Consider the following 13,717-nt stretch of genomic DNA (forward strand, 5'->3'; position numbering starts at 1 on the left):
GGGATATGGGAAGGATAGCACGTGCATATGTTATTTTGGTGTAATAGTATTTTTCCTTTGGTTTCCTTAGGTTCCAGATAAGGGGTTCTGTTTATTATGCTATGCTATCCAGGTTTCCTTTCCTTTGCCCAGGCTCTGGGTTCCTTTCTGTATGCAGACTAAGAGTGGCCTTGGGACTGAGAGGGGTCTGCAGGTCATAATGTCTCCACAATGGATTATGGGGAATCTGACACCTACCACCATTTGCCAATGGCAGCAAAATGCTCCTCGTCTCCCCATCCTTCACTGCTCAGCTTTTCTCCTAGTCATTCCCACTGGATGGCACTTCAGTGCTTAATGATCAACTCTCTAATACTGAAGTCATCTACCTCCTATCCCTCAACTTCCCATTCCTTCACCACTTGCAGTTATCTTTTCCCTTTCACTACTACTTCACCCAATTTCACTCAGGCTTGCAACCTTGGGGTGCTCTTTGAGAGCACATTAAGGCTTCAAAAAGCCATTCCCTCTGCTACCATGGCTCCCGGGATAAACCTTCTTACCATATGGAAAATCATCCCGCAGATCACAGACTAGTATGCTACATACTTGCTCTTCACTCTTCTCCTAGCTCGACTTATCTACTTCTCCAGCCTCATTCCCGGGCTTCTCTCCCTACTACTCTGTTGCCACTCACACCAAAAAACTGAAAACTGTCAACTTACATGATCTACAATGATCGACTTTCCTCTCCCACCGCTGCCCAGCACCTTCATGTGGGATGTCTCCAGGTGCAGCAACGGTTCATCTTCAAATTCAAATCTATTCATAGGCTGAGTCACCCGCTATACCTGACTAAAACTGTCTGATTTACTTACAAACAAGCCCCCTGTGATTCCAAGAACTGCCCAACCAATCTTTAGGTGTGCTGTCGATCTGCACTGCCTTGTGCTTCCACTCTATCCGCCATCTTGTTTGTTTGTTTGTTTGTTTATTTATTTATTGGGCGCACCGGACCCTGAGGTATCAGGGCGCATGTGACAAGAAGGCTTACAGCTTGGTTACAGAGGCTACAAGTTTACAGAGCATGGTAAAAACAATTTTCTTAGCTCCACAGGATGAAGGTAAGGCAGTGAAGTACATATACAAACGGTATGCAGACAGCAGGTCATCATATACCTGACGTTTACATAATAGCAAATCTATATCAGGTACAATACATGCGGTAGGTACGTAGGTACGTATCTTGCCCCCTACCACTGTAAAGCCCTACCCTCTGATAACAGGAACATAGCCAAAGTACACACCAGCAAGACTGCTCTCTAAAAGCTCTTGTACAGGGAGGGTGTGTGTACCTGAGATCCTCAATGCGATCCCCCTTACCTAATTCTAAAACATTGCCCTCCATGGAGCATTCATGTAAATCCATGTATTTAATGTATATATTTAATTGTCAGTCGTGACGTCAACTGTCTAGATTCTCCCAGAATCAACTGGATAATACATTGCCATTTGTGAGTATAAACCCTCATTTAAAGGGATTTCTCATCTCTTTGTTTTGCTTGTGTACAGTGTCTCGCTTTCCTCTTCAATAAACACTAATATAAAAATACAAAGGGGGTTCACTGTGTATAGGCTTCCCTGTGGCAGAGTACTGATGCCAGTAAGTGGTGGAACCTCATAAGTGATTGTACTTTGATGAGTGGTTTGCAAGGTGAAATAGTATGTGTGAACATGTAAAGGAAATGTGTGCATTTTGAAGAGTGATGAGATTATGAAAGGCCATATGCAGTAGCTTCGTATTGTGGTACACAACAAAATGGAATGTGTTGTTGAAAGATGTGAGCATGTTCAAACGAGTGGTGAAGGTACAGAGAGCCTCGGTAGATGCAGCTTGCAGGGCCACCTCACAGTTGTAGAGCAGGCCTCCTAGTACTGCTTAACTTATCGGTGGACAATTATACAGTCACCGGGCACTTTTGTGGCAGCAAATTCGGTTATTTATTAGTATTCAGCAATATTATAAGCAAGGTGATGGCTGCTCCTGCCCCACCTTCTAATGCCTCCCGTTGCTCCCCGCACTGGCCCACAGGCCCCATTACCCCCGCCCTTCCATTGCAACCTTACCTCAAACTCTTCTGTCACCTTCCACGACATGCCATGCCTCCTCACTGCTCCCTTGGCCATCGCAGAAATAAGAGATACTCTGCCAGATCCTCTATTGCTTTTTCACAGGCAAACTTTTTTGTTAGTCGTTTTTTTCTAAGGGAATTAGGGCACTGCAAATATTCTCTTCTTTTGGACGGGTTGCAGTGGAAAGGTCCTGACCTGGTTTGCTTCTTTCCTAAATATAAGAATTCAGTTTGTTAACATTTAGCAACCATTATCAACTCTCACCCACATTCTCAAAACACATTGTTGCTATTGGATTGATATTACCTCTGATGCTGTTTAGTCTGTAAATTCGACCACTGAGGGTAGTCTTGAAAGGGAACAGTATCTCCATGCACCAACATGCTGATGAAGCACAGCAGTGCCAGACTGTCTCTTGGCATGACCACATTAAAAACCTGTTGCTCTCCACTGAGGCTGTAAAATCACGAATGTTCTACCTTGATCTAAAATGAAACCCCTCTCAAACTACATTGATTGTCCAACTGAGAGGTGCCTTTGCTCTGTCTGTTTAAAGCTACTTATACAATCTCTCCTATTTCGGATTCACCCCTAAACATGCCCCTGAACCCACACAACTATTCTAGTGAGATGCTCCTAAACTCTGCTAGAGTGTGTCTTGCTGCAATCCCTAGAAGATTGCTCCTCGTTGTACAGTTGTATATGCAAGGATGTTTTCAGTCTATTTAAAGGTATCCTTTTTATAAAAGGCCTGCCCCAGGATTTTAGAAGTGTTTATTGACTGGTGGCCCCCACTAAAATGGATTCCATCAACAGAGACCACATCTGTTTTAAGGCACCCTTTGTGATATCGACAGTGGCGTGTAATTTCTTACCACAACTCCATAGTTAAGGTTATAAGACACTTTACTTATGAAAATGAAAGTGCATTTTGCCATTATAACTTTTGTTCTGGTACATAAAGGTTCACCAGATTTGGCATGCCACAGATCATACCAGATCCAAACACTGAAGCTACATAAGGTGACGTTCCATCAACGTTTTCCAAAACATTGCTGAAAAAAGGTTTTTTTTACATCATGATTTCCTTTTAGTCAGAGAAAACAGACTTTCGGGATGCATATCTCAAAGCTTACCAGTTCCAGTTTTCCAGATGTATAGCGTGCTCTATGACCCGAACTGGTGCACACTGAAGAAAAATTGAAAATCAGATGAGACGAACTCAAGCTATTCACTAAAGATATCAACATGTTCAGACATGTGTAGTGGGTCAGAAAAGACCACAAATACAAAAGATACTGAGCCATGTATAATAATGCTGAGAGCTCTTTCCAGGTGAGTTCAATGGTTTATTGTGGCGTTATGTACCCATTCCAGGGACATCACGAGGGCGTAATGGCCCAGGACCCGAGTGAGCGGCCCGATCGTAGTGAGGACTGTTAACGTGGGCCATGGGCCGTTACCACTTGGTGATGCCCACGGATTGGGTACATAAGGCCATTAGCACCCATCCCATGGGCTGGGACGGGGCTAATTTAGAGTATTTTCACTCCGTGAACAGGGCGCCTCCCAGCAGAGTGGAAGGCGCGGCTGTGCCGGCGAGTGCCGCTGTATTCCTAAATGAGATAAGTGGGGGGGTGGAAATAAAAAATAACAAATAATAAGGGAACTGAGGGTGGGCGGAAGGTGGCGCCAGGGGAGCCGGCCATCAGGCGGCATGGAACCTAGGCTTTCACTGCCGGTTCAAGCCCCAGATCCTCGCCACCTGATTGGCTGGCTCCCCCACAGCAGGGTGCTAACGAAATATAACATTCAGCATAACATGACTGCAGTGTCCACCTCCAGCCCAGGCTCAACTGCCTTTACCAGCCTTCCACATTCCTAGAACTTCCCCAACATTCCACTTTGCAAGGTGCTATCAGCATAACATCTCTACATATATCAAAGGGAAATTTGGGGATATGTGTGTGTTTCTGTTCCAAATGTTTAGCAGATTTCTCAACATGTTACAAACCTGAAATTTGGCATGTGGGAAGGTTCCATGGTGTAGACAATGTAAAATGTATAAAATATGAATCTTTCTAATTTTTTATATTTTTTAAGCAGTTTTTTTTAAAAGCAGTCTGAAATGTTTGGCTATGTGTGTGTCTGTTCAAAATGTTCAGCATCCTTCCATACATGCTACAAACCTGATATTTGGCATGTGGGTAGGTTCCATGGTGTAGACAATGTAAAAAGTATAAAATATCAAGCAGTCTGTAATGCTTACCTGCGCCATATGGCTCTTCGCGCAGTTGTTCTGCAGTAGTTCTAGGTTCATCGTTCCTAAACTTCAGCAGTTCATGAAAACTTCAGCAGTTCATTCTCCCTGAACTTTCTACACTATCAGCAATCTAGCTGACATTAGCGGCATTCACTTAAAGTCACGCAGGTGATACAAAACGGTACTTTTGCAGTAATGCGGGTGACAGGAAACAGTGCATGTCTCTTCATTAGTGTCAGCAATGGCGTTGTCAATCACATCGTAGCAAATCTCTTACGATAATTACAGGAACTTCATTTCCCACGGAATTTGATGAATGCATGCCACCTCAACAGCACAAAGCTTACATGCTTCAGCCATACACATACAGGTACAGCACTTCAAACTGACAAGCTTGAGCCCAAGGAATTACTGTGCAAAGTACGGGTACACGTGCTAATATGTACATATAACACATTTCCTTCCCGTTTTTACAAAACCAAAAAACATGACCACAGGGGGTGGGAAAAAAGCAATGAGAAACACAAAAGAAAAACACACGTGAAAAACAGAGAACAGAACCGAAAACTTGAATCCAGCTTGCAGCTAGAAATTAAACATTGCTGTATGAAGACCTGGGGGTAGATAGGGGTTTCATGCTGGTAGAATTCCTACATTACCAACATTCACAACTCTCCTCTTGTTCCACACTTCTCCCAATTCCAACCTCACTGCATTACCATAATCTTTCACAACCACCTACGGCCTGGAATACTTAGACTCCCATTTCCTGGACCTCCCCAGAATCTTTATTTTAACTTGATCACCCACACGCATTCCTCCAGACCTGCACCCATGTTGGATGACTCACCGCACTCTCTAATCTTATCCTGAACTCTTCTGACATCTGTGTTGACCATCCTGGAGCAAGCTAATCACCCTAGCGTCAGCAACATATTGGGTTTGCTAGCCCTCATGAGTTCAAAAGGAGAATCCCACCTGGAGGGTTTGGGAGTGACCCCATATTGAAACACCCTCCAAATCATCTCCCTTTGCCAATCTCCACTACTCTGAACTGACAACCGACTACCACCCATGATTATCCTATTAAAACGCTCCACACACCCATTACTTTGGGAATGATATAGTGCTGTCCTCTTGTGTGCTACTCTATTCTCCCTCAACCACCTCTGAAATTCATTGAAAACAAACTGAGGCCATTGTCACTGATAATGTTTGCTGGCCATGCTTCCCTCCAAAACTCATTTTTGAGGAACTTAATCACATTCCTAGATGTGATATCCTTAATCAGACCCACTTCCGGACATTTAGACAACAAATCCATGATCACTACAACATAGCTGTCTCTAGCTCCACGAAAGTCTAATGGCCCAAGTAAATCCACCACAATGGATTCCCAGGGCCCTTTAGGCATCTGTGGAACCACCATGGGACGAACTCTTGTTTCTAAAACCTTGTCACTGTCACTACATGTCCACATCCTTTGACCCATGGTTTTATGAACTCGTCCATACGTGGCTACCAGAAATCCAACCTGATGAGACGTGGGCCTACAAATGCCCATGTAGGCCTTGTGACCAAGCGCTACTACTTTCTCCTACATCCCACTTGGGGCCAACAGTGTCTGGCCATGACAAACAAACTCACCTTCCAAACGGAGTTCCTCTGTGACTCTTTTGTATTCTCCCAAACGTCCATCCAGTGCATGATTCCCTAAACTCAATTTTTCTTTTATCCAACGCTTAACCTGTTGATAGACTTAATCTCACTGACACTCCGCCAACAACTCACTACTGTCTTGGAGGGTCTGCTCCACCACATATATGTTCTTAACATCCTCCTCCACCATCTCCTCATCTTTCTGCACAATGTGATGCCTCGAAAGAGCATCAGCCATCACATTGTCTTTGCCCTGTAAATGCTCAACACTGAAATCTAGACCCTGTAGCCTGGCAATCCATTTTGAAATCCTCCTCGGGACGCCATTCAACCCCTTCCTATTGAAAATCACCACAAGGTGTTTGTAATCAGTCTGTATCACAAATGGCCTACCATACAAGTACACTTTAAACTTGTTGTTGGCCCACAATACTGCCAATGACTCTTGCTCAGTGACAGAATAGCAGCTTTCCACCTCCTTGAGTGTCCTGGATGCATACGTTATGGTATACATCCCAGACCCATCTTCCTGGGTGAGCACTGTCCACACACCAAATTCTGATGCATTCGTAAACACTATAGTTTCCACACTCCCTCTGAATCCCTGCAATGCAGGTGCATGTGTGATATCGCACTTAACTTGCTCAAACGCCTTCTCACACATCTCAGACCACTCAAATTGTACATCCTTCCTGGTGAGTCTTCTCATCGCCATCGCCTTGTTGGCCAATCCCCTAACAAACCTGGCATTGTATTCAACCATACCCATAAAGGATGGAAGTTAAACCCTATTCTTTGGAGGGGGCATCTCCACTATAGCTTTAACTGCACAGAGTTTGGGATTTCCACCCTTCACCAACATTCCACAGCTGATTTGCCTAATTTACATTTATCAAACATCAAAGTCAGTCCTGCTTCCTCAAGTCTTTCAATGCATCTCTCAAATTCGTGTCATGCTCTGCTCTGTCTCTACCCCACACCAAAATATCATCCTGATAATACTTTACTCCATTCATATTTCCAAATATCCTATGCATCACTCTCTGAAATACAGTGGCCGCAGAAATCAGTCCAAAAGGCATCCAAACACATCTGAACAACCCTAGCTGTGTAATGAACATGAGGATGTCATAAGCAGGATGCATCCGTATCTGATGAAATGTTGTTCTAAGATCTAACAAAGACTACACTCTTGATCCTGCCACATCAGCAATCAATGTGTCTATCATGGGTAGAGAAAACCACCTAGTGACAACATTCTTGTTTACTTCTCTTAAATCAATACAGAACCATGATGGCTCCATTGCCCTTGTTCATCACAACTATTGGGCTCACCCATTCGGAAGCTTCAGCCGTCTCAACTATACCTTCTCTCACCATGCGGTCCAGTTCCATTTCACCCTCTTTCCTTTATGCCATAGGAACATATCTGAGCTTTTATACAGAGGGCACCGCCTCCTTCCTGAGCTAAATTTGGTGAACAAAATCTTGGAGGCATCCTACACCATCCCCCAAAGCCTTGGGGCCCTTCATTGAGTGTAGAAGCTTTGGACACTTCATTACCTACCCAAACTTGTACCTGTTCTGTGGCATTGGAATCTAATTTTATTCCACAAGGGGCTTGAAAGCTCCATGATAGCAAATTGCCCCCCACACTCGTCAAAAATACTCTAACAATGCTCTTTCCTCTGAACGCAAGCTTGGCATTAGGCTCTCCAATAATCACAATGGGTTTGTATGCATAGGCATGCACACTGACTGACTTCTGTAAGGAAGACATGCGGCCTAATTCCGAGATTGGATGTATTCATGGCGCTACTAGCACCATGACTACCTCCAATAACGGTACCGAGTCCGCCCTTGTTCAATGGGGACTTACTGGTCTAGTCCGACCTTTGTGGGACCGGTAAGTCCCCATTGAAAAAGGCAATCCCCATTCCCATTGAGCCCCTATAGGGCTCAATGGGAATGGGGAGGGAGCTAATAACGGTACCGCAATTTGCGGTGCCGTTATTGGCTCTGATTTCCCTTAGCGGGTCCAGTACTTAATGCCTGGTAAAACCAGGCGTTAAGGAAGGGACCCGCTAAGGGAACTCGTAGTAGGGTGCAAAGGGATTACCAGCACCGATGTCCTTAACGGTCCACGTTATCCCTTTGCGCCCTACTCGGAATGAGGCCCATGGTATCAAACAGTGAAGACAGACACAAGTGATAACAGTTGAAGGGTGTTTACTGAACTTCAATGGGTTGGTTAAATGCCTATCTAACCCTACATCTAAGAATGGGAGCAACCTATGGCCATCTAATAATAATAGCATAGTCCTAGTGGAGTCTCTGTCAAAATACTATTAAACCTATTGCCAATCCTTACTTCTAAATACAAATGGTGTGGGACAACAATGTATGCAAAATGAAAAGTGTTCAAGAAATGATATGTCAGGATAGTTGAGCAGTTGGCTTCCCTTCACCATGTTTTCAGCATGGGACAAGGCGGCACGCTTGAGCTTCGCACACACTCTGGCTTCTCTGCCATGAGGATACAGTTCAAAGCATAGGTATCAGGGCCTTCTGCCCAAAGTCTCTCAGCTTCGAACAGTCTCTTATTCCAGATGGCCTGACATAACAAACAAGCACCAAAGTTCCTTTCTTCTCAGGAATTTCACATTCAAAAGTTTCACAATTGGTCTCCCTTGTTTGGGCTTGGACCACGGGTCTCCCTCCTTCAGGGTCGGACCCCTTTAACACAATTTTCACAATTTGTCTCCCTTGTTCGGGCTCTGACCCCTTCAACGCAAATTTCACAATTAGTCTCCCTCGTTCTGGCTCAGACCATGTAATCTCACTTTCTATAGCTTTCCTCTTTGTATCGAGAATCAAAGACTTTCAATTGTGTGATGGGTTTTGCTTAAACATCGCAGGACCACTTCGATTCCATTAATTTCATTTTGCTTTTACTTTCGCTTCTGCCACTTCTTGGCTGGATATTTTACAGAGGCCTTCGACTGAGCACACTCACTGTGCCGGACCACTCTGTCACTGATATTTTATCTTTTCACAGTACACAAGTTATTAATCTTTCCTCACGTCTTTCATCACATGCATTACCAATCTTCGTTCTTGTGCCCTTTATAAAATGTTGCCGCTTGCATCCTTGATTGCCACACAGACTGTTCTTGCATCGGTTTCCCCAACTAACAGGCTGTGTTGATCTTTCTGGCGCTGCTTTGATCTTGGAGCCAAGGACAGGACCACGTCAGCTGCTGCTACTCATTGACTCAGGTCAGCTGTGCAGGAGGGCCCCGGGTATCTCCGACACACAATGCAGGATTCTTCAGTCTGCTTTTCTGGCCTTATGATGTTAAATCTGAAGGACTTTCAAGAGTACCGGTTTCTTACCAGAAAGGTCAAGGGTATCTCCGCCCCTCTCCCTGTGCACCCTTCTTTGTTTGATGTCTTTCTTCCCTCATTCATCTGCAGTCTGGAAAATACTGTTCCTTCATGTGCTTTGCCTCATTCAGAGTGTGCTCTCGTGCCTTTTATCCATGTGGGGAAGTTTAATGGAGGTTAGGTGTGAGTGTTTACCAGTAATTGCCTGACCTTAGCAGTGGTACATGTCAGGCACATTGATCGGGTGCGAGTCTGCTTTCTCCCAGAGCGTGCTGTCCGTGTGAAAGTGTTAATGAAGGGAAAGGGGGTGTAAAGTTCCTACCTATCCTACCGTTATGATGGGGTAAATGTGTTAAAGGGAGGGTGATACTGCATCTCGCCATCAGGTGTCTCACTCCCACTCCCCAAAGACCCCTCACCCAGTTGATCCTCCCACACTGGTACAACCACAGGGTCTGGATCCAAAGGCGATGGGTGTGTCCTGGCCACCTGAGCGAGAGTTCCCCGCGGACTAGCGGGTGAGAGACCTTCTGGTTTCCCACATTTCCTTCAACACACACCTCAACAATTCCTGTTCCCAAGAGTCTTAGATAATTAATGTGTTGTCTACAACAATGCCCACCAACATTTCAATTGTCACACCATTCACTTCTATCATTGCTTTGAATTTCTTAATTTTTATCTCACATATCGCATTTACTTCTTGCACTGCATCAAACACATCAAATACTTCCTCCTTATTACCAACACTCTCATTGACTCCTCCAAGTGCCCAATCCTCAACCTGCAACATTTCACAATGTGCCCTCTTTTACCACATGACCTCCACGCTACAAATGCAGCAGTACATTCTTTGTGCTTAGCCAAGTGATCCGTGCTGCCAGATCTGAACCAACTTTTCACTTGGCAATTGGCCTGTCTATTTCCTACACCATCTCTCCTGTAAACTGTTATCCCTCTTCCTCTCCCTAACGACACCTGTATTTCTCCAGTCTATGCCCTTGCTCCTGACACTTTTATGTAGCACCTCAGATAAAGGCTTGTCTTTGCTCACTAAGCTGGTTTTTGATGATTCCTCTGTTTTCTTCGCTCTATCTTTGCACAACTCTTTGATACACAAAGTGACGTGTTCCACTTGCTTGGCAATTTCCACCGCCGTATCCAGATTCAGATCTTTCTCCCTCCAAAGTTCCTCACGTACTTTATCCCCCAAACATTTGATCATCAATTGATCTCTTAAATGTTCTTCTTGAAAACATGACTTGAGCTGACATTTGACAGCTAACCCTCTCAAAACCGTCAGAAACTCTTCTATGCTCTCACCCTTTTATTGTTCTCTGGTTGTAAACCGATATCTGGCAAGAACTATATTTTCTTTGATTTCATAATGTCTGTCAGGTTTTGCCAGCGTCTTCACAAAAGTATTCAACATGTCCCATCTTCAAAGATGGTTTCAGGCAGTCTTTTGAGGGTATCCTGCCCTCCATGTCCCAGGCAATGATACAACAGGCCATCCTTGTGCTCCACCTCATAATTCGTACCAGTTATAGCAAGTACAAACTTGAGAAAATCCTCTTTCCAATCTTTCCATCTTATCACTGGCTCCCCTTCACCCCTTAACCCTGGGGCAGAAAAAGTGCAGTACCCAGAATGTGTGCCATAGTGCAACCATGCAGACTTGCAACTCTCACTGATTGCACAATCACTGAATAACTGTTCACTGTAGATACTTGGTAGGTACTTGACCCCAAGCTAAACAAGCACCAAAATGTTATTTCCCAATTTGCTTTATTTCTTTTATTCGTTTAAATTACACTTGCCTCCATCCAACTGTGAGCCCCAGAGTTTGTTTGTTTATTTGTTTATTTATTTGTTATGCGCACCAAACCCGTAGGTAAGAGGGCACAGCAGAATGAAAATTCAAGGCTTACATAGTTACAAAAATACAATTACATAAATACAGAAGTTGCATAGATACAGAAAAGTCAAAATATACAAATATAAACAGAGGTATAAATATATACAGAAGGGAAACCCCTTACTGATGCCAGAAAAGAGCCGTACAGTATGCCAGAGTACACACATACATACATCACCTCTGTGTATCACTAAAGGCTCTCGGTTGGGCCCTAGTAGTAAGCATAACCTAATAGGTCAAAGCTAGGGGGTCTGTGGCGATAATATGTTTTATAACATTTTTTCTGAAATGTGAGTAGGGTTGGGCAGCTCTCAAGTCGTGAGGCAGTAAATTCCAGCATTTGGCTGCCTTTACCGGGAAGCTATTACCACCAATAGTTGTAAGCTTGTATTTAGGTATAGTCAGACAATTAGCATTTCTAGTTCTAGTAGGTCTATGAGTGATTCGTCTCTGGAGTTTAGCTATCAGATAAGTGGGTGCCACGTTGTTGAGAGCTTTGTGAGTCAAAGATAACAGCTTCAACTGTATTTTGTTGTCTGTGGATAACCATTTATGGTGGCGCCTGAGGGGGGAAATGTGGGTTCTTTTATTTATGGCTAGGGCTGCTCTTAAGGCATTATTTTGTAGAGTTTGGACCTTGTGGATAGTTGTTTTATTAGCGCCACTGTAGAGAGCATTGCAGTAGTCGATTCTGGAGAGTATTAAAGCTCTGGCCAGGATCAAGCAACTCTCGTCAGAGAGGAATGGCTTTCCCGCTCTAAGAAGCTTACACGTGCAGGCCGTGGAGGAGGTCAGTGATTTGATCTGTTTATCAAAAGACAGTGTAGAGTCTAAGTAAAAGCCAAGGGTTTTTACCTCCTTGGAGACTTTAATGGTATTCCCATCAATGTTGAAAGAGGAGAATTCCTGCCCTAGTTTTTTGATATTGGCTTGTGAACCCAGAATTATCAACTCAGTCTTATCATCGTTCAAACATAGGCCGTGGGTGGCCATCCATGCTTGGATGATAAGATATACTTTGTTCACCAACCCTATGTCTTTGCTGTGATCCCCAGAAAGCGGGAGGAGAATCTAGGTGTCATCTGCGTAGTTAGTGTAGGTGACACCCATATTGTCCATATCATCGAACAAGGGTTTGGTGAAGATGTTGTAGAGAGTTGGTGAGACGCAAGATCCTTGAGGGACCCCGCAGAGAATAGGGGTAGAGTCAGCAGCTGCCGAGGGAGAGAAGACTCTCATTGTTCTCTCGCTAAGGAAGGACCTAATCCATTTGATAGCTTCCGGGGAGAAGTGGGCAGCAGAGTCAAGGTGTCGGCAGAAGACATTATGGTTGACCAGATCAAACGTGGCTGAAAGATCAAGTAGGAGCAGAAGTACTGACTTCCTTTTGTCCCTCAGCTCGTCAATTTGGTTGTTTAAATCAATAAGGGCTGTTTCTGTTCCGTGTAACGGGCGGAAGCCAGATTGTCTGTTGCCCAGGAGTTTAAACTGTTCAAGGTGTTTTTGAATTTGAATGTAGGCGGCTTTATCCAGAATTTTGAGTAAGAATGGAACCGTGGTGATGGGTCGGTAATTGGTGGGGATAAGTGGGTCTAGGGTTTGTTTCTTGAGGAGTGGTAGCACCCCAGACTGTTTGAGGTTGGCAGGGATGGTGCCTGTGGCAAAAGAGGCATTGATCAGTTTGGTAATAAATGGGGATAGTTCTCTGGCAGCGTCTTTTATTAGTTGAGCAGTGCAGATTTCCCTTTTGCAATTAGATGGCTTCAGTGACAGGATATTTTTTTCTACTTCCAGGGTAGACATTTTGGAGAAATTGAACGTGTTATTATGGGCCTGTGGTGGGACATTAGTCGCAGGGCTATTCGGCGAATGCTGTAGGTTCAACACTTCTTTTTTTTTGCTGAATTTTATTTTGCAGAGTGACAATTTTAGTGGCTAGTGCTTGTTGGATGTCTGAGCACCAAGGGTAAGCCGTCATTCTGCATCACTGCGATGAAGAAGATCAGCTTTGAGCAGCGCAGCCCACTCCTGCAGACTGCTTACTGGTCACCGTGGCAACCGTGATAAACAACGCTACAGACACATGCACTTCAGCCAGTCCTTTCCTCTGTGCTTTCACTCCTCTGGCCTGCCGAAGCCCTGCCCGCGGGCACACATCCATCTCATAAAATGCAGCCATCCCTAGCTGCTCGTGCCTGCTCCACCAATTAGTTTGGGGCCTTCCCAAACCTCCATTTGGGCCAGTTCTAGTGTTCCCAACTACACCTGTGCAGCCCTGCTCACTGTGTCAAGTAGATGGAGGAGGGAGGGCGTGTCATACCGTCTTCTCGGATCCTGCAGACAGCTTCCCCTGTCACCGTTCCTCATACGGCTACAGC

This window comes from Ambystoma mexicanum, chromosome 12 (assembly GCF_040938575.1).
Source record: "Ambystoma mexicanum isolate Mex_15411 chromosome 12, UKY_AmexF1_1, whole genome shotgun sequence".
Taxonomy (NCBI): domain Eukaryota; kingdom Metazoa; phylum Chordata; class Amphibia; order Caudata; family Ambystomatidae; genus Ambystoma; species Ambystoma mexicanum.